General features: G+C 25.8%; 1 protein-coding gene across 1 annotated transcript in view; it reads right to left on the reverse strand.

Moving 5' to 3' along the window:
• LOC132918000 (hemicentin-1-like) overlaps positions 1-12,154 on the reverse strand; it is a 229,942-nt gene extending 217,788 nt beyond the window's left edge. Inside the window, exon 1 of the mRNA XM_060979039.1 lies at positions 11,439-12,154. The gene's annotated coding sequence lies outside the window, so the exon portion shown is untranslated. The remainder of the gene's footprint in view (positions 1-11,438) is intronic.
• Positions 12,155-21,908: the final 9,754 nt, after the last annotated feature.

A 21,908-nucleotide genomic window follows, 5' to 3' on the forward strand; every position in this document is an offset into this window, starting at 1 on the left:
TAGAAAGAAATATTTGAACCGAACTGACAGATTTAGAATATTAATAGAATACTTATATATTCCTGACATTTTAATTCCTATTCTCCGCTTTGCAGGTGGTTTATTTATTAAGACAAAAATGCGAGATTATTTTTATAGTATCTCTTTTTTTATTATAATATATTTTTTTTATATGAAATCTACATACAATTTAAATATAAATAACATTACTTGCTAGACATTCATACTATTAATTTTATGTTCATTTTTATTTTTTTAAATTTCAACTATAATATATCTTTTAATAAGTTTAAAAATAACTACGGGCTTTTTAACAATTTTGTTTAAATAGTTATTGAATCGATCAAAAATTTAAGGAAATAGAAACGTATTGATTTGATTTTTATGTTTATATGTATCTATGCTATCAAATTTCACATTTATATTTAGAATGATTTATAATATCAAATTTGATCTAGTTGGTTCATTGAAGAAGCACTTTCCATAATAATATGAAAAAACAAGCTGGGAAACGGGAATATTTACGTAAAACTAGATTTATTATTATTATTATTTTTTTTTTTTGATATTTGAAGATACTTTAAAAAAATATGTTTTTGGTTATTCACATTCAATTTTTAAGTTTTTTTGCTGTTTTTAATTACATTTATAAAAAGCTATTTTATTTCTCTTAAAAGCTTGGAAATAATAATATATGACGTTGCTCGTTATTCATATGTTTATCTTACAACAGTTCAAAAATATCGAAATACATAGAAATTAAAATACAAAAATATACAAATCATTTATTAGCTAAAAAATCATCACATCTAAGGATTATGAATTTAATAAAGGTTCAATCCTATGTTAGTTTAGATTTTTAGTTAATATCGATAATAAATGACATGATATTATAATATATAAAATTATATAATTAATATAATGTTTTTTATCAAAAATTAAGCCAACCTACTGATTTACTACTAGAAAAATAAATAATCTATTGTGATATAAATATATAGTAAAATAGCTTGATAAACAGAAGTTGACACATCGTCTTCACTCAAAAGCATTTTCGTATACAATGATTTATCACATCTAACATATCCATTATAGTGACTTACACTTAAAACCTACCACACAGCAGAGTGGATTACTAGATTTTTTTTTAATAGTTTTTAGAATTTATTTATTAGTATTATAAAAATGTTATAATATAAACTTGCTCTATTATGTAATGTTACTTAAGGGTGACCAATGCTGAACATACGTGGAACATTAAAAACAGAATTGTCCTTTTTTTGACCATCGTGTCCCTTTGTTCCGACATACTTCGAATGAGATGCTTTTTGTCCCGTTTTTAGAAGATGATATCATTAAATAAATATCGTAACATGAATATCGTTTAATAAAATAAATATCAACAAAAATAATTCAGCTTAATGTATTCTATAATATTACGTACATAGAAACTCGAATGACAATGCAATAGTGTATGTACAGTCTGATTCATTACTGATACGGTCAGTGGTCCTATCTGACAGCTCTTTTATTTTGTTTTTTTGTCACAAGAACAAAAATAAAAACAAACTTTATAGGTATATCCATTAATATCGTAAAATTACGTTAAAATATAATATACAAATATTATTAAAAACAATTGTGTGATATTTTTTTTTACTGTAAACCAAAATTGTGTTTCTATTATTTTTTTTTTTCGATGTAAAATAATATGATCGTCAGATGATTTATATTATTATTATGCATATTAAATATCAACTAAACTAAATTTTTATCGTCGTTAATTAACACGTCATACTGTAGTAATTTTTCATATATTTTAAATTGAAATTCCCGATTCTACTTGATAGACCTTATTTTAGACCTTATCTTATCTACTATTTATGTCCATATTAAAACTTGAAAATTAGCATTATATATTAATTTGTTATAAGTAGATGATTTCTTCATTTTCGGTTACGGATACTGATAGAATTGAGAACTGTATGATAGACAAACATCGAATTTGGTCTTTTAAAACGAGAATAATTCACATCCAAGTGAGTGGTTTTTAACATTTGAAAAAGCAAATTTTTTCATGCGTGCGTCTTATCACAAGAAATCAAGATAATTGTTACTAATGTACACGTACTATTTAATGTAGCGTAAGTAATTTATTAACGGGTATAAAATAAATAATTCGTCTCGTCTGTATCCGTCACCGTGTATATGAAGAGTAAATCAGGTGGTATAAGTTTGTGAATCAATATCACAACGATAAAATCAAATAATTATTATTTTGAGTTTTTTTCCGTGAATATATTAGTAGTCACGTTTTAAAAATGTATTTTCTCAATTTATAGTACAGAACGAAACGTTAATATGGATCGTAATGATAAAATAATTGTATTTTTACATTTTTAAATAAAACCAAACCTTCTTTTCAATCTAAACATAATTTGATTCATAACCAGTATAAATAAAATCGTAAAAGTCTTAAACTTTTTTTTCAAAATTTAAGTTACAGCACTCTATATGCCGGTCATATTCTTGTTAGAGGTTTGGCCTTTGAGTCAATTGTATTAAAAAGTTTTAGCATGTTCCAATTCCCTTAAATTTATTATTAAATAAATCATATAAAATTGTAATATCCAATTACAAGAGATACGTTGGTTAGATAACTTCATACTCTTGTTTAATGAACATTCCGTACAATCAAGTGATAAATCTTCGATTTTTTTTTAATATCATGCACAGATAATAAATTTTCAGAAAAATTATCGTAGTATATAGATGATAGCAAGACAGTTTTAAAACACGCTTTTCAAATAGTAGGCCAACAATTAAATAAATAATACAAGGAACAATAAAATACTCAAATAATAAAACTCGCTATATGCCATATTGCAATAGATAAAATATTATACAGTGACAAATTAAATTAGAATGGAATTTAAATTGCGAACATAAATATAAAGTGGAAGCTTGTACTGTTGTATTGTGTCCATTTAACTAATCTACAGAAGTACGGAACATAAATAATTTTAAATGCACAAACTACTTTATTATTACTTATTAGTTAGCTACTACCTACTATGTTAATGTATAATGATTATTAATTATATTTTGAATAAGCATAATATAATTCGACATATAACGATTCCGACTATAAAGTGTATGTCTGTACATTAACATTTTATTTAATATATTTTTTATTTGCTGGTATAATATATACATATTACATATCAATTTTCTATTATATTGTAATAGTAACTCTAACAATTTACAACAGGAGTAATATTATAATAATTTTTTAATGGTTAAAAACTCTAGTGCAATATATTATATTATTATTATTTTTAATGTGTAATTTATAAAAATGAAAAATAATCAGTATGAGTAAAAACGATTGAAAAATATTATTAATAAAATAAAATTAACAACATAGAATATATTCTCTATGTGTATTATATAATAATTGATATATTTTTTTTATAAATTTAAAATGCATTCTAAAATAATATATTATTTTAAAACATAGTTTTTTTTTCTACCTTAATTGTTTTTTTAAAAAAAAAGCTATTAATAGGCGATAGCTCTGCTGGCCAGTACATTTCGAGTGTACCTCGTCGTTGAGTAGGCACAGTGGATGTATTTAATTGTAATTCAATAATGAACCGTTATATACCTAATATGAATAAGGATTCTGAGCGAATACAATTTACCATTTTGGTTACCAATGTTACCAAACAATTATTTTAATAAAAGGTAATATTAAAATGTTAACAAAAGTTCATATGTTACTTCCCTATCCCTTTGGTTTTTTTTTTAAATACTTGATTTTTTTTTTCACTTCCTAAAGACTAACAGTACGAGCTAGATCCACTTGTTATCCACTAACTGCTTCTAGAAACAATAGAAACCTCCATCAAAGTTAATAATCAGGCGATTTTTTTTCTTCTAGAAAATGTATTATCGGCCTCGAAAGTAAAAAAAACACATATCATTGAAAAATCAATATATTCGTTGCTTGCCTCACAATAAAAAATATTGAGTTCTCCAAAAAAACATTGATATTTTATGTGTAATAATCAAAAGTATTTTATAAATAACCACGCACACACATGAATATATCCACAAAAGTATAAACTGTAATTTTTATTTTTTAATAATTATTATAATTTTTAATTACATCGTACTTAATAAAATATATTATATTATAATTTAGGTGGGAAGGTTTAACAATTTTTATATCACTTCTTATATTAAAAATTAAACGATAGGTATTATGAAATTAACTTTTTTATTTTTAATTAATATCGAATAATAATAATATGTACCATTAATAATATATTGTATATTATTGAAATATTACATTTATAACTTACTCCTCGTAAAATTCGTATACATACATAATATTACTTAAAAGTTAAAAATAATTTTGGTATTGTGTTAAATATAGACAGAATTATAATAATGACCGTATAATATTGGGTTTTTAATACAATTTTTTTGTAAATGAAATAACACGGGACAAACTACATTAAAGGTATTTTAAAATAATGTATGTAAGCCACGAATGACTTAACAGTGTAAAAATATTTATTTTGAATAGGTATTTATTTAAAAAAAAAATTAAATTAATCTAAAAAGAAAATAATACCTAAAAACATGATTATATTATATAACAAAATTACGTTTATAAAATAATAATAAACTTAATATCTACATTCCACAGAAAAATCATTATTATTTTTATTCACCTGTAATAAAATTCATTGATTTTTATTATTAAATATTTAAGAAAGATTTCATATAATTTAATTTCGATACTCTTACTAAACGCAATGACGATACCTTAAAAAATATTATTTTATATCATGTACATTTTATAAATTATACTATTGGTAGAAAATCATTTACATTCTGCTACACATTTGAACAGTAAAAACAATTTTTCTCAACTAATAGGTGTAATAGTAGGTACCAATTTGTTTAAGTTTATAGTTATAATAAATCTTTGTCTATTCATTCCACTTGGGATTATGGTTTCCTACATACACAATGTTTATAATATGAATGTATCTTAAGCTTTACTAAAAACCACTGTCTTTTTTAAAACGAAAAAAACAAACAAAAACAAAGTACATATTCTATATTTTAAAACATCTATTATAATAAAAAATGTATAAACAAGTAATATTTAATGGCCTAGTTTTGGGTCATGTGTGCTTTTTGAATTGGGTCATAAGTCACGATATACTTTTAATAATTAAAATAGATATATTATATTAAAAATGTATTTGATTGAAATATATTATGCAAATAAAATTTATTTAATAATAATTATACCTAAATTATTTAAAAATTGGTTTGTTTTTATATACTTTTATAGATTTATACTTATATAAAAAAAAATATATTAATTGAGCCATGTTGTGTGTCCAATATTAACTATTACATTACACAATTATGGTAAATTGGTGGAATATAGGTGTTTAGCTAAAATTAATAATGTTGAAAATCTATCTACTTAAAAAATAGTCAAGTTGTATAATAGACAACACACAAACAGTTTACAGTACTAAAAGTCATAGGTGTTCTCCAATAGTATAATACGATTCACAACGTAGTATGAAATTAATATTATAAATTTTAATAATTTTAGTATTTATAAATGTTTTTTAATACAAATATTATAATCATGTAAAATTATAGATACTAATCGTTATATATTACCTTATTTTACAAATATTTAGAAATGTAATAATAATCACGTATAAAGGTGGCTGATTCAAGTCAAGTCACCACGTTATTGTGAACATTATATGTAGTATTAAAGTTCAAATTAGCAGATATAATTCTTGAAGAAATTACTAACTTTAAAAATATGAGGTCTTTACTAAGTTTTTTTAATATGATAATTCATTTGAGTTTACATCACAATCACGTGCCAAGAAGAATGTTTGCAAAAGTAAGAAGCAAAAGATTGCTCAATACTCAGTCTATTTAGTATCTCCGTTAATTCCTTTCCGATTTCTTATTTAAATAAATTATCATTTCCGTATAAATAATTAAATTTAAGTAAAAGTACCACTTAAAATATTAAATCAACATAAATCATAAAAATTCATAAAATATGCATTCAAAAGTCAAACAAATTTCGTATTTAACATGTTGAAAGAAACGAATTCGTATCTGACGCGGATCATTTTAAAAGTGCCAAAGAGAATACATAAATATTAGATAATGTACTACAAGTATTGGGCCCTGTTGAAAACATTTTATTCAAATATAAATCAAAATAATGCCATAACGGTATTACAGTAGATGTAATGATAATTTTTTTATCGTGAGTATTCAATTTTTCAAACTTTTCAAAATCAAATCAAGTTAGTATGTTTTAATATGAGTGATAGCGTTTATAAGAATTAATAAATATAATTTTATTAATGGAGTAAATTATTATAGACAATTTTTTTTATCGAAAAATAACGTGATTATCCACTTTCGAGTAATGTTAACATCAATATCGCGAACGGTGGTCTGCTTTTAAACCGCGGTTTAAGTTTAGCGGGCGTGGTCCGCGCAGTGTATACGGTACATTGACAAGCGAGTAACAAAGATGATTTCCATCGTCTGTCAGTCAGTCTGAAAAAATGAAAAGTCGTTACCGGTATTATTCTCCGCATCTGCCGTGCCGTGATCAAAACGCCTCAGATACGTCGTCTACGAGTACGTATTATACTCTGTTGGCGTGCGTTACGACGAGATTCTGACAGAACGAGTGTTGTACGTATTTTACCTATATTATTCTCGAGCATCATCATTTCTGGTCTGACGAAATGCGTCTTCCGTTCCACAAGGATTATACCAGCCACGAGCGGCACGTCAAGTTAACTGTTAAGACGTTTTACATCATGTCACTTATACCATTCACGGGTTCCTCGTGACAGGAGACAGTTGTATCACATAACTCGTATGCTTCGACTATTTTAATAATTGACGTATATACTCGTGTGCAGACACAATCGGTGGGGTAGTTGTAGATATTGACGTTTTAATACACAATTTATGTTATTTATGTTATTTATATTACCACTATTCAGGGCAAGAGGGCAAGGGCAATATATATATATATATATATATATATATATATATTTTTAATCGGTTTCATTAAAATGTAATTTAATGATTAAATATCTATATTACCGCCAATTGCACAAATTAACCAAAAATCATTATCTGAATCAAATGACCTATACAATAAATCACATAAAAAAAATAAATAACCTTTGACATTATTTATAAATTAGCAATTATTATGAAAATATAACACTGGAAAATTAGTTATCTGTAGTCATTGTATCCTCTGATCACACTCTATACCAAGGATATAATAGGTATATAATAATTTATAACTGGAATATTTTTGTCAAATCAAACATAAACAGTTAATTTAGTATACGAAATAAACAACTAAAAACTTTTATTATTATTAAACAATATAATTGTGTACAATAATATAGTAAACATATAAGAAACAAAGTTCACTGTAAAGTATTCATCCAACACTCAATAATACTGACTAAGCAATGCGCATGCTTTTGTCAAACACATAAACAACATAGGAATTTAGATGTGTTTTATTTCCAGCAAGCCGATTGATCTAGTAAAGCAATAAGAATTCTAAAAAAATATTTAAATTTTTCCTCATTTCTATTTGAGATTGACGCTAGGACTTTCTTTATTTTTCTCGAAAACAGCTTTTATCAAATATATAGGTATTTAAGTAGTTAACCCGATAAAACCAAAATTTGGAAAATTTGATCTTACGTAAATATGTTACACGTGTGTTAGAAAAAGACAGATAATCAACGGATTTAATCGTCTTATTGTGAATGAACACAAATCATTTTCATCAAAATTAAAATATTCTGTTTTTATTACCTAACTATAAATAGTTGAGGTCGGCGGAACACCATAATATGTGATTTCTTTTTCGAGACATCGCAGACAATATTATAATATTCTCGATTCGGTTTCGATTAACCATCATCTGTTCGTTATTTCGGTCGGGTTAACATAACCTTTGCAGTAGTATGGTGTAAAATATGTAAATAGGTATTTCAGTACACCTGCAGTAAAGCGTCGTGTGTGAACAAAGTCGCTCGGGATGTAGCCCGCGGTATAGCTCATGGAGTTTTACTAGTAAACGAAGGTATAATAATATTATGTTGCATCCTATACTCACGGACCGTGGTACCGGTTACCGTATTTTGCGCCATTCCGTGTCGCATACTACATTGGTTTCGATTTCGTTCGGTCGTATCGTTTGAAATCGATTTTACAACTCCAAGAACCCGCAAGTCACATCCCCCATTGGCGTAAAGTGTAGCTGTGCAATAATATGCAATAATATTATAATCTCAAGTTAAAAACAAATGATAAAAACTCATTGTCAACGACCTGTATGATTTAAGCGTATAGCGCCTAATGGAAACAAAATCCGGTAATAAAATGGTTATCAATGTGCGATGAAAATATTATAACCAACCGGTAATATTATTTACATTACCTATTTCCATAAACGTATCACAACAACATTTACGTTTGATGTAGACATGTAGTAGTCGATGGTAATAATATAAAGTGTCAGTGTGGTATCGCAACTATAAAATTGTTTTGACGATATTTCAGATTTTATCATATACAAATACTTTTTTGAACATAATAATATTTAATTTTTACGTTTTAGCAAAATTATGTATTTTAAAAATAAATCGTTCTCAATAATTTCTGTAACATGAATAGTTTTTTACTAGTTTCCAACTGCATGAGCAACACCAAATATGTTTTGTGCTAAACGTTGATCAATTAAAGATATTTAGACACATACTTGTGCATTTGGACTTCAAAACTATATTTGAGGTACTAAATAGTAAATAATGTATGTAATTTTAAGTTGCCAATAACTAATAAACATTATAGATTATACATATTCTATATATATATGTATATATATATATTGTGTTTCGCCGCTAAACTTGTATGATATTATATACCGTATACCTACAACTAATAATATTATATAAACTGAAAATGTTGAAAAGTTTACCATACATAAATAAAAGTAGAGCATATAAACTGATATCATATTAAGTAGATACCTGGTTATTATCCAAATATACATAAACTATAACTATTAAGGTTTATGACTGGTTGATGAAAAGATAAAAGTTTCAATGACAATTAATTATAAAGTGAATTCACAATTCGATTATCCAATGTCACTATTTAAATGAATAATAATACCATTTTTAACTTTTTAAAGTATAACGATCCATAAGTATAATATAATAAATCTGACCTATAAAAATAACAACATTTATCTAAATTTTAATAAGTCTTTAATTATTTATTATTTTTACACATTTTATTTTATGATGTTTGTAATAGTATGTAAGCTGATGACCCGTTGAAAAAATAATTGTATAATGATTGATCTTAAAGTCAAATATTATTATTTATAATATGTATAATAATAATAGTAATAGTTCACGTGAACGTCAAAGTGAGTAATAAAAACAGTACGATTATATTGAAAAAACAGTTAGAGTTCATTTTAATTATATTAATATAAATTTAATATTTATGTATTAGGACTTTAATACAGTCAGTATTATAAAAATAGCTTGTAGTTATAACTATAGATTTTAAATCAAAAATATAGACTATAATTATTTCCCTTTGAGTGATTTTTTTCAATATTTTTATTTCTACTAAAATAAAAAATTAAGTTTTCTTAAATAATTATTAACCTATAGTCTTTGATTGAAGACTAAAATGCAATATCGTCATTTTATATACTTATTAAGATAAAACATTCCATTACTCTTCATTTAGTCATAATAGTTTTGTTGATAAGTAAATCATTCCCTAAAAGTAAAATACATAGATGAAAATATTTTTTTTTTGCAGATATCGAATTGGTTAAATTCTTAACATGCCTACAAATGTAAACAATTCAATCCCTTCCAAAATTGTGCAATATGTATACGAATCACTAGCATAATATTCAATTTAATCGAATCAAAGAGACCTATATATATATATATGACCTATATATTATTAAGTATTAACTACTTATAAGTAAGATTGCATAAAAATAATATTGAATTTAAAGCTATTGAGTTTGATTTAGATATAAGATAAATAGATGTTAAAAATATATATATATTTACATAAGAACAGATTATTAATATATCATTGTGTTGTCATTTGATTATATTTTATGAGTATATATTTTACTTTAATATAATATATTATGTAAAAAATAATAATATAGAAAATTATTTAAAGACAATGTTATATTCATAACCAATAAATTAACCATGTATTATGATTTTTTAAATGTAGGTTTTCTTTAGTAATTATATTTCTAAAAAATGATATAAATATGTTTAATACATCAAAAAATCAACGACTTACATTTATGTCTATGAAATAAATTATGAGGATTACCAGCGGTATAAGTTTGAGTCTCCGAAAAAAAAAACTATCTTTTTTAAAGTACCTACAGACAGTAATCCCACATCGGAGTGGGTCCGACTTATTTTAAAACATATTTTATATTTCATTATTTTACTGAAATATTGCTAAAACTACATTTTATAATGTATATAATAAATAAATAATTCCTTTAAAAGTTGGTAAAAAATATGTATGTCTACACTTCACTATGAATAGATCCAACCGTAACACGTATACGTAGGACTAAGGAGTAAGAATGTTTAAAAAAATAAAAATTGTGTTAAGACGTTTGAACAAAACATGGTTTAATTATTATTAATATGTTTTTAAGTAACACAAAAGACAAATTGTCAATGGAAAGTAATGAACAAAAATGTTTAAATGAATCCAATCGCAATATTATATTCTTCGTCCGTCATCTAAGGAATTTTTTTCAAATTCTATTGTATACATTATATTATTATTATTATTACTATGAAGTCTAACAACAAAAGTTAATAAAAAAAAAAACTTTGTTGATAAAGACGGCTCACTTTTTCGTTTTTATTGTACTATATCTGAAAAGGTTTTCATAATCTCTGTGATAATTGTCATGATATTATATTATTATATTTTTATCCGATCCTTTTGTCTTTATCGCGACTCCCAACAGAATCGCGTCCGTAAATCCGTCCGACGACCGTTATAATATTATATTATTATTATTATATTATTATTATTATTATTATTATTATTATTATTATTATTATCGTTATTATTAACAATATTATATTGAACCCTTCGCTGCAGACAATGATACGGCGATAATATTATTAACGTTATCGCAACGTTCCGCGGACAAGAATACGCCCCTCCTCCCCAAAAATTCCGACATTTTTTTTGTTTTTGTCATACACACACGTCAAACGTATTATGTCGTCACTCACCTGCGTTGTCGATGCGACGGCGATTGCTCCGCGTGCCTTTATTATACCACCACTATCGGTTTACCAACGAACGGTCCCTTGTTCAAGCCCTCGGCATCATAATAATTACGATGATATCGCCGTCGTCGTCGTCGGTCACTACTCCGTCGGCGAAGATTTCACCACCGTCCCGCGGGCGGTCGCCGACGAGACGCAAAACGCGCGATCGGCGACTTAACGATATTATAATAAATTATTATGCTCGGCGGACCGCGACAGTCCACTATACACTATCGGACGCACCCGGGCCCGTACGGCGGCCAACTACCGTCGACGACGACGACAACAATAATATTATTCGGCGACCCTTTACCGCGAAACCGTGAACGCCGCGAAGACGCGCGGTCGCCTCGGGGTTCGGTCGAGGAAAAAGTGTTTTTTTTTTTTTTTTGAAACGAAAATCGAAAAAACCCGACGGGGCCAAACCGAATGAAAATATGTACTACGAGACCGACTCGGACGGGCGACGGGTGTTACGACGACGAATAGCGGAAATCGCGCGGAGTGCGATATATCGTCATCGGCGATTATTACACATATATATATATATATATATATATATATATATATATATGACGACGCGATATCGGCACCGAAATAGACGCGATCGGCGGCGGCGGCGGCGGCGAAGAGCGAAAGCCGTGCGCGCGTGCCAGAGGGCGATATTCACTCTGGTTTTGAACGGTCGCGCCAATTGCGCCAAAGCCCCGCGCGGGGGCCCGGCGTGTGGTGGACGCGACGCAAGCGTGAACGCGACCGCCGCGAAAAACGACGGCGGCGGCGGAGTCGTGTATCGTGTGTCGTGTGTAACGGCTGACGACCACAACTTGTGTTTCGTATAATAACACACCAAACCGTTTGTGACAATAATATTATAATTTCGTGTTATTTTTCACTGTTTTTCGTCGCGTCGTATAATTCCCAACAACATAATAATAATATTATCTCGTAACCCGTGCGTATAACGCGCACAGGTTTGTACCTTATGCGCATGTGCAGTGATCCGATCGCAGACGACTGCAAGCCACACGCGTCGATATCATACCGATATCCGTTTATCTAAAAACATATTTTTTTTATATATATATATACGCAGAGTTTGAAGCACAAGTCATAACGTTCTACAGATGTTTTCGAGAAAAAAAATATAATTTTATTACGTGTTTTCGTCATCGCGGTGTTTGAGTTTCTTTAGTACATAATATATAATATTATACGGACATTTCGACGTTTTCCGAAAAAGTTTATTTTCGGTTTTTGATACTTATATAATAGAACCGTTTAAATATAAATGGTTATTAATGTACACAAACTGAAAAAAAAAAACAAAAACACGATTTTGCTAAAAAACATAAAATAAAACATTTAAACGTTAAATAATACACGTCCCGTAAATACGTAAATGTAAGAGCACTTATGAAAATATGATGTTCCGTGAATACTACAGTAATGACTTCTAGTCGAACAAGTATAATGTATAAGAACATTTTTTTTTTCTTCAAGAAATCGATTTATAGAAATTGTCTAGCCGTGTAAATAAATCACTGTGTATATCAAACTAATATGATATTAAATGTTCATGTCGTCGCTATTTTATATCAAAGTATATGCAGTGCTATAATATTGCATTCCGGGTAGTAGTTACTCAACGAAAGATCAATAGTACTGTGCACTAGTGGTGATTTAAACGAAGAAACAGTGACACAAAGTAAACCTTAACAGGCTAATCATACTTCTAATAAGATAGAAAAGAATGTCTTAAATTTATATAAATTGAAATGTCAACTAAAAGATATCCACTATATTTTTTTATAAGAGGTGGTGCCTAAATTTTGCGTTACCACGAAGGGAGGGGACGACAAAATGCATAAGACGAGGATAGAGACGAGACCCGACGATCCGCGAGTCACTTCGGTTTCATAACGAGTCAAGTATTATATTCTTTTTTTTTTTGTTTCCTTGGTTGTTTTAGGGCATTACTCACGAGGGATCAAGAAAGATTTTTTATCAGTGACTATGTTTTTTCTCGGAAATTGAGTTTTGCGAAAAACGTCCGTGGTACACCGTGCGTAAATAACATCTTAGGTATAGCTATAATAATTACACATATTATTACACTGGCTGCATGCATGATGTTTGTCGAAGAAAAATGAGATTTCTCACATTCTCCTTACTTGTTACCCCTTTTAAAAATATTACATACATTTTTTTTTATTTTTAATACAACATAATCCTAGTAGGTAACCGTTATTTAGATAACGTATTGATATGACTTTAATAATAAATAATTGAAATTCCTCGTGTTTAGTAAAAGGTAATATTATGTCAACAGCTACGTGTAGTCCCGACGTTTCAAATATTATGCTATTCCAAGGTATGTGATGGAATATTTTAAATTATAACATTATTATGGCTAGTTTGACAATATCAAGCGAAATTCATAATACTTGTGTAATCTTATGTATACGATATTTATACGATTACAAATAATAAAAAAATTAAGTTCAATGTTCAAGAGTAGGTACTTCCGAATTACTAAACTACTGAGTATCGTTAGAAAATGAATATAATGTTGTAGTCAGTTGGAAAACTACCACACTTTCTCAAAAGTCAAAACGTATAAATTACTTATATTAATGACACCGTATTATGGTTTATACATTATACTACAACAATATTAAGTTGTCAATAGACAGACAGATGTGACCAAATCTAAACCAGAAATGAGAAAAAAACTTGACCACCAAAAATATTTAACTTTAATGCTGGCCGCTGGATAGACAGACTTTTAAATTATGGGCTGAAGATACAATGTTTATGTTTCTAAATTGAGGATGGTTTTCAAATCTAGTTTGTAATTAAAACGGGTCAAATTTAAAAACTCCCAGTACTTATATTTATAGTCAGAAAAACAATTAAAAAACTAAAGAAAAACGGGAAAGTTAACGCAAATCTAATTTTCAACAAAATCGTGTTTTTAATGTAATTTGAAAAAAATAACCGTAGATACTTGACATTGTCACCAAATATTTCAACTATTTGTGAGCTATTTATAGGAATTATACATTTTTTTTTTAGTACTTTTTTTTTTTTATAAATGTTGATTTGCTAAATAGAAACTAGCAAAAACTATTAAAAATTTAATATAAAGCTTGTCAGAAGTTATTGATTTCTCAATTAAAAATTTCAAAATTGTATAGTCTCAATATTTTTTTTAAAGTATTTAAAGTTAAATTGTTGATAAAATACATGAAAATTACGAAAATTAGTAAATTACGTTATAGTTAGAAATGCATTACGATTTTCGTTTTATACATAAGATTTTAAATTTTAAAACATGTTTATCTATTATTTTTTCAAACTATATATACCAAAATTCTATCGAAAAGCTTAATCAATTTTTTATGAGCATTTCAACTTCAAATGTTTATTACATGAAAAAAATTCAACCGTAAAATAATTGTTTTTCTTCAAACAATTTTAATATTTTATTGTAGGTATTTCAAAAGAAAAAATAATTTATAGATACTTGAAATTTTAACCAATATTGTGTTACTATAATTTTTATATACGACAGTATTTTAAAATGTTTTAACTCTTTTTGAGTTATTTAGATTTTTATCTGGGCATGAGACATTTTAAATACCGATAAAAATAATTCACTAGGTTAAAATTTTTGAAAAATTTAATCTGTATAAAAATATTAAAAATGCATATAACAATTTTTTTTTACATAAATTTGAAATTATAATTTTGACAAATTATGTAAACTATTTTGTATTTAAAAAATTATAAAAACTAAATTATAAGTTTTGAAAACGTTATATAAGGTTTTTATAAATAGGTTTAAAAATCTAAAAAATGTGTAAAAACAATTATTTTTATGACATTTTAATTTTAAATTTGTATGAAACTACTTATTTAAACGATAAATAATGATAGGTATGTTAATTATTTTGTTATAATTTAAAAACATTATAAGTAGAAACTTTTATATAATTATATTATTATAAATTTTATTATACGCAATAAGATTTTTGATTTATTTTAAAATATTATCTATTTATAGGTTATTTTTACTGTTTTACAGTATTTACAGAAATATTTTATTACATTTTAAGTTATTTAAGTTGATATATTAAGATAAATATACGTATATTATTATTATAATAAAATAAATGCAATATTTTCGGAAAAAATTATATCAGTCTACTATAATAATACTAAAAGTAAAATAAATAACTTTAATAGCTATATAAAAAAAACATATCATTTGGTGTACTTATAGGCAGTTTCTGGTCAGAATCATTTTTTGCATACAATCCTATATCATTGAATTCAAATTTGACACACTTATAATAGTGACCCACTCGGCACTCGACACCCAATTTACAACAGAGTGGGTACCACTTACTTATATTTTTTGTTATTTGTCTTTCAATAGACTTAAAATAATAAGCTAACCGCTTGACACGTATTGAAATTTTCTTCATCGTTATAAAGTTGTACAAAATATTATTTTTTTTCCTGGACCTTGACAATTTATTTTTCAAATCAACCGGATCTCCTTGGAAATTAATTTCCAACTCTTGTATTTATATATCATTAGTTGTTTGAATTGAATATTTTCAAACTGAATTTATTTCCTGCAATAAGTTTATAAAAACAATGACTTATGTTATTCAATGATGTAAATCGTAAAGAATAATAGATAAACCTTTTAACCTTTAGCAGGTGTTATAACTTGCAGTTTAAAATTATAAGTATTAACGAACCTTAGCAACATCAACGTTTAAAAAATAATAAGATATTAATAAGATCATTGACGATGGTACACTTAAATACAAGTAAGTACAATTGCAGTTAATAAAACAAAAGCATTAATGTGGAAGCGTAAAAACAGGAAAAAAATTTGCCAGATTTATTTTTAAACAAGAATATTTTCTTTACTCGTCTTGGCTATTATTTGGGGATAAAGCGAATTGGTTGAGGTAAAACTTATAGTTCATAGATAATATTCAATAGACGGTACATGATATTTTAAAGGTAACATTTGATTCAATATTCTTTATGTGTGTATTTTTTAGAATAGGTATCTATAAGTGAAATATATTTTACTTTTGAGATGTTAAATATTTTTACCATGTTATAGCCAGCAAACGACTGGGTTTTCGGGGTGAAAATAATAAGAAAAAAAACTATTGCATTTTATTTTATTGCCACATAGAAATTTATTTATGTCCAGGATTTTTGTTGTAGCACGATGAAAAAATACTGTTCGTAACCTGAAAACCCGTTAGGAATGAAAAACGTGTGTAATGTACACCTGCAATGTAAACAAAAAGAGATTTAATACATAACACAGTTGACTAAACTGCCCGTTTATTACATTAAATACCTACTATTCACGTTGTATAATTTTAAATTTTGTTTTAAAATAAAATTCAAACCAGCATTATTTTTAAATACTACCAAGATATATTAAATTATAAATATTAATTTAAAATGTATATAATAAAAATAAAAAACGTCCACAAATTGTTTAAAATTATTTTATAAACAAACAGTATAACCAAATAATCATAGTATTTATCTCTATAATTCCGATATGTGATTCGTAAAATATATAATTATGTTGTTTATTTAAATATATGTCTAATAACATCTTGAAATAAATAATATTATTAATTGCAAATTAGATTTTAAGCAAAGCAAGATTAGTTACAGTGAAAGATGTTTTTTTTTCGTAACTGACTTCAGTTTTCGGAGCAATAAAAATGCTTCAATTCTTAAATTTGGAAGTGGTTTGGTGAAAAAATGGGAACGATATGATACTTTGGGAAAGAAGAAGGTCAAAAGAAATAATTTACAAATATTATTTTAAAAATCAGCAAAAAATTAAGAATAAACAAGAATTTTACATAAGCCCAGTTTTCCGCAAAACCGGTATTGTTTTTTTTTTTGGTATAGGTAATTCAAAAACGAATAATTTTAGATATTTTAAGCATTTTAAATTACATTTAGCCGATGTGACGTGTTTCAATGATGAATAACAATGTTAATTATTTTTTCATAATTCGTGGGGACATAAAACTTTTATGTTTATAACGAATTTTACTATACGTAATGACATATTTAAAATATTAAGTAAATTAATTTTAAGATATTACTTACTTACACCTATTTACGCTGTTTTATAATTAGACGGTGTTAACTCATAATTTAATAACAGTTATATAGTTTAGTATAAATAGTAAATATTTATATATAATTATATAATTATAATAATTTAATATTAATAATATAATGAACGTAATGTTTTCAGTAAAAATGAAATCAACGTAAATACTAATAGTAAAATAAATCACTTTGATAGCAATATTATGAAATATACTATTTAGTATCCGCTCAGAATCGTTTTTTGTATACAATAATATTTTATCATTAAATTCAAATTTAACACATATATTACAGTAGTCTACTTGAAATGTACATCATAGCGGTAACTATTAGACAATCTTTTTTTTTTTTAATGTATTAAAATTATTATATTATTAATAAAATAATATTTTTTATAATTTAATATAATTAAAGCGTTTGATACATTATTGTTTTTTCTATTACCGTACGGTTATATTATACACTTAAATCTAATAATAATTATGATGTACAACATTCACTCATATTCGTACTATTCTTATTAATTGTGGCTCAATTGTGTATGATATATTAAAAATATAAGATGTATGAAATATTTTATCAATTAAAACGGACTAAGTTGATTGTTTAATCAACATATACTGACAATAAATGTTACAATATTATAAGGAAACCGTACAAAGACGCATTTTACTCTCTATATTGGCAGTGTTCGTGTACATTGTTATTAAAGGTTCTAAGACCCGTTATTATTAAATACCTTTAACGGTCTCGTTGATCCACGGATCAATATTACGAGATCAATAATATTTATAACCCAAATGTATTCTTTGTGCAGTCTATTCAGGTTTTAGTTACTTTGAATTGGTTACTTTAAAGTGAAATATTATCATTATTATTATTATTAATAACCATAAACTTGTGCGTCTTCATATTTTGTTCTCTCGATCCGACGTTTACCCTTCAGTGCTTATTATTAAAGGTATTTTGTACTTAAACTTAAAACTTCCCGTATACAAAATTGTTTTTTATTAATTATTGTTATTAAAACAAAACAAAAAACATAATGGTTTTAGTGTTCAAGTAGGTTTACATTTCATTAACATGTATGTTTATCTAACATATCCTACTGTTCATTATAACTTAATCAAAATATATTAAGATTTCTAACAAGTATGTTGGTAATTGGTATATGTATTTCAATATATTCATATCCTCTTAAAAATAATAACATAAAACAAATAATTTATAATGTGCATAACACAAAAGTTTTAATGTATATCTAGTACAGTCGTATAGTATTTATAATAAATAACTTTTTTAGTCTTTCACTCTCATATTTTATTGTTTATTTATTTAAATATAATTAATGGTATTCAAAATATATATTATTATGATTACGTGATAATTTACCGAGTTGAAAACTTATAAAATAAGCGTTTGGTAAAAACTAATATATCAACATAGTATACCTTTAAAATGTATTTAGGTATATGAATATACATTAACTATAAATTAAATTATTTATTTGTCTTATTTAGAAATAAATATAATTAAACCATTTAAAATGTGGTGTATTTTTTATTTATAGTGAAGCATATATTTAATGAAAATATTTGTGTTAATTAATAATAAGTGATTAATGTTTTCTGTTGAATTTTTTTTTTTCGTATCAATATTTCGCTTAACATTTTATTAAATGTTATTTTGAATTTCTATACTGAAAACAGAGTCGAGAGACAATCTTATTTATCACATCTAGCACTAGTGGATAAAAAAAAAAGCTTTCAGAAAATTACCCACATGACCACATACGTTCAGTTTGTTTGTGACGCGTCATTGACTATAATTAGGAGTCAATCGACTCACCACTTATAGTCATATAGACTTATATACGAACTATAAAACTATGTGTAAAGGTCAGATGCCGAATAATTGACGTACGATAGGCACCACTCTTCTAACAAAAAAATAAATATAATAATTTCAAAGCCAAAAATTACTAAAATATATAACTCCTCCGTTTATATTCTGGAGCGATTAGATAAAACTTAACGTAGACAGTTTGTAATGAAACCTCAAAGCTCATCAGTATATTATATTTATTCTTAGTATACATCAGTGATGCCCAACATTCCATGGATAAAGCATCACTATTATATATTACATTATATACGTTAATGTTTTTAGTTTTTTAGCGATCGAATTAAATTAAGGCAATTGGTTAAATATATTATTTATAGATATTTATTATAGAACACTACTAACTACCAAATAAAAATATTTCCATGTTTTTTTTTTATTATTAGCATTATTAATTATTTTAAATTATCTATTTTAAATAGCATTTTGTTTTTTACCGTTCAAAATATTTTAATTTATACATCAATAGTGTTTTTGAATATGCATTGATAAATTTTTACTTACTTGGTTATCGATAATTAAACAGCAATACTAAAAATAAAAATAAATACTTAATGAGTAAATTTAAATGTTTTCCAAATGATATTTAATATAACTTCATTCATACTTAATTTATAATTGAGTTTTGAATATAATTGAATTTTTAACAAACATACTAAAAATAAATAATCTAAATAATACAGGTAAGTACTATACTTTGCACAAAAGTTTATATTACTAACTCATAAACAAATATTTTAATGTGTATAGTGTATACTTATACATTTATACTTTAAAAAACTTCAAAATAAACTATACTCTAGGGTAGTGTTTCCAGATGTTTTTTGATATTCGTTTAACCCATAAACCACGTCTAGTTATATTGTAAATATTATTATAATTTACAATAGTTTCTTGAAAAAATATTGTGTAATTTAATCTTATAATAATATGATTGTTCTCCATCAAAAAATGTGTTACCCATAGTTGGAGAAACAATTGCACTGGAGCCAGCTATAGTTTATTTATAAATAAATTTTGTATAAATACAGACGACAAATAAAAAAACAGTTATATATATTTAACATAAAACCACGTTTAACAATGTATCAAATCTTTTGACTTTCATATAAGTGCTGTATTTATGAATACATTAATGACTTACAAATAAGTTAACTCGTTTATAAATATCAAAATATAGCGTCAGAGAATAAAGATTTCTATTGTTAAAAATGTTAAGTCGATAAAATATTTCATTATTTGATAAAAATTCATGATATCTTTTAGTTATTAAATACAAAATATAAATACAAAATATTTTACTTCGCCAAATTAAATAAAACACAACATTAGAAATTGAGCCTTCGCCATTAATACTTTCAGGAAATTTAAAGATATCATATCAAGGCTCAGAGTTGACCACACACAAATCGCTCATATCTTCCTCGTATCTAAGGAAAAACCCCCAATTTTGGAAATCATGTAATGTCCAAGTCACTATTAAATATATTATTACCGTGAACCGAATGTACTTCAACATAAAATTCACAATTATCCCCAGTTAATCTTAAACATTATCGATTTCATCACTGCCACAAAAATCCAAAACAAAATTTAAAACATTTAACAAATAAAATATATTATATATAATGTATTTCGATGTAATCTATAAAACATGTTAATGTTTAACTGTAAATTTATAAAAAAAAAACCTTCATACACTCAGTATATCCAATGACCAATGTCATACATATATATATATAAACAACCTATTGTTTAAACTTTATTTTTTTCAAAGCAAACATTAAGCTCATTCAGTTTGTAATTATTTATTATTAAGTGGAATAACTAAAACATGATAATTTACTGCTTTCTAATAAATAAAAATAATTATAAACTTTATATACCTATATATTATGAACAATATTTATAGAAATTATCGACATTTTTTTAAGTTTATTAAAACAGTAATTTATTTATAATTTTCAAAATATTAAGTATCACAAATTACATAATAGATAGGTAATAAAATACATGTTTTTTTAGTTTATATATTATATATTATATATTATTGTCACCAGACACTGGTAGAAAAAAAGTTTCTTTTCGACTGTTTTTTCCTTATGTCTCCTGCAGCTACAACTGGACAATGTGTTGGGAATAATAAAATACTTTTAATTTAAAGGAATAGAGAAATAAGTTGATTTTCTTTTTGTATAATATAAATCGTGATCTATATAATAAGCACGTGTGTTCAACCATGGATAACATATACAACAACGAGTCACATTCCAAGAATTTGTTGGATATTATAGGCGACCACGCATTTTTGGAGAATGAGGGACGATCAAACTTCTTGTGAATCCTATA

The sequence above is a fragment of the Rhopalosiphum padi genome, chromosome 1 (genome assembly GCF_020882245.1).
Source record: "Rhopalosiphum padi isolate XX-2018 chromosome 1, ASM2088224v1, whole genome shotgun sequence".
Taxonomy (NCBI): domain Eukaryota; kingdom Metazoa; phylum Arthropoda; class Insecta; order Hemiptera; family Aphididae; genus Rhopalosiphum; species Rhopalosiphum padi.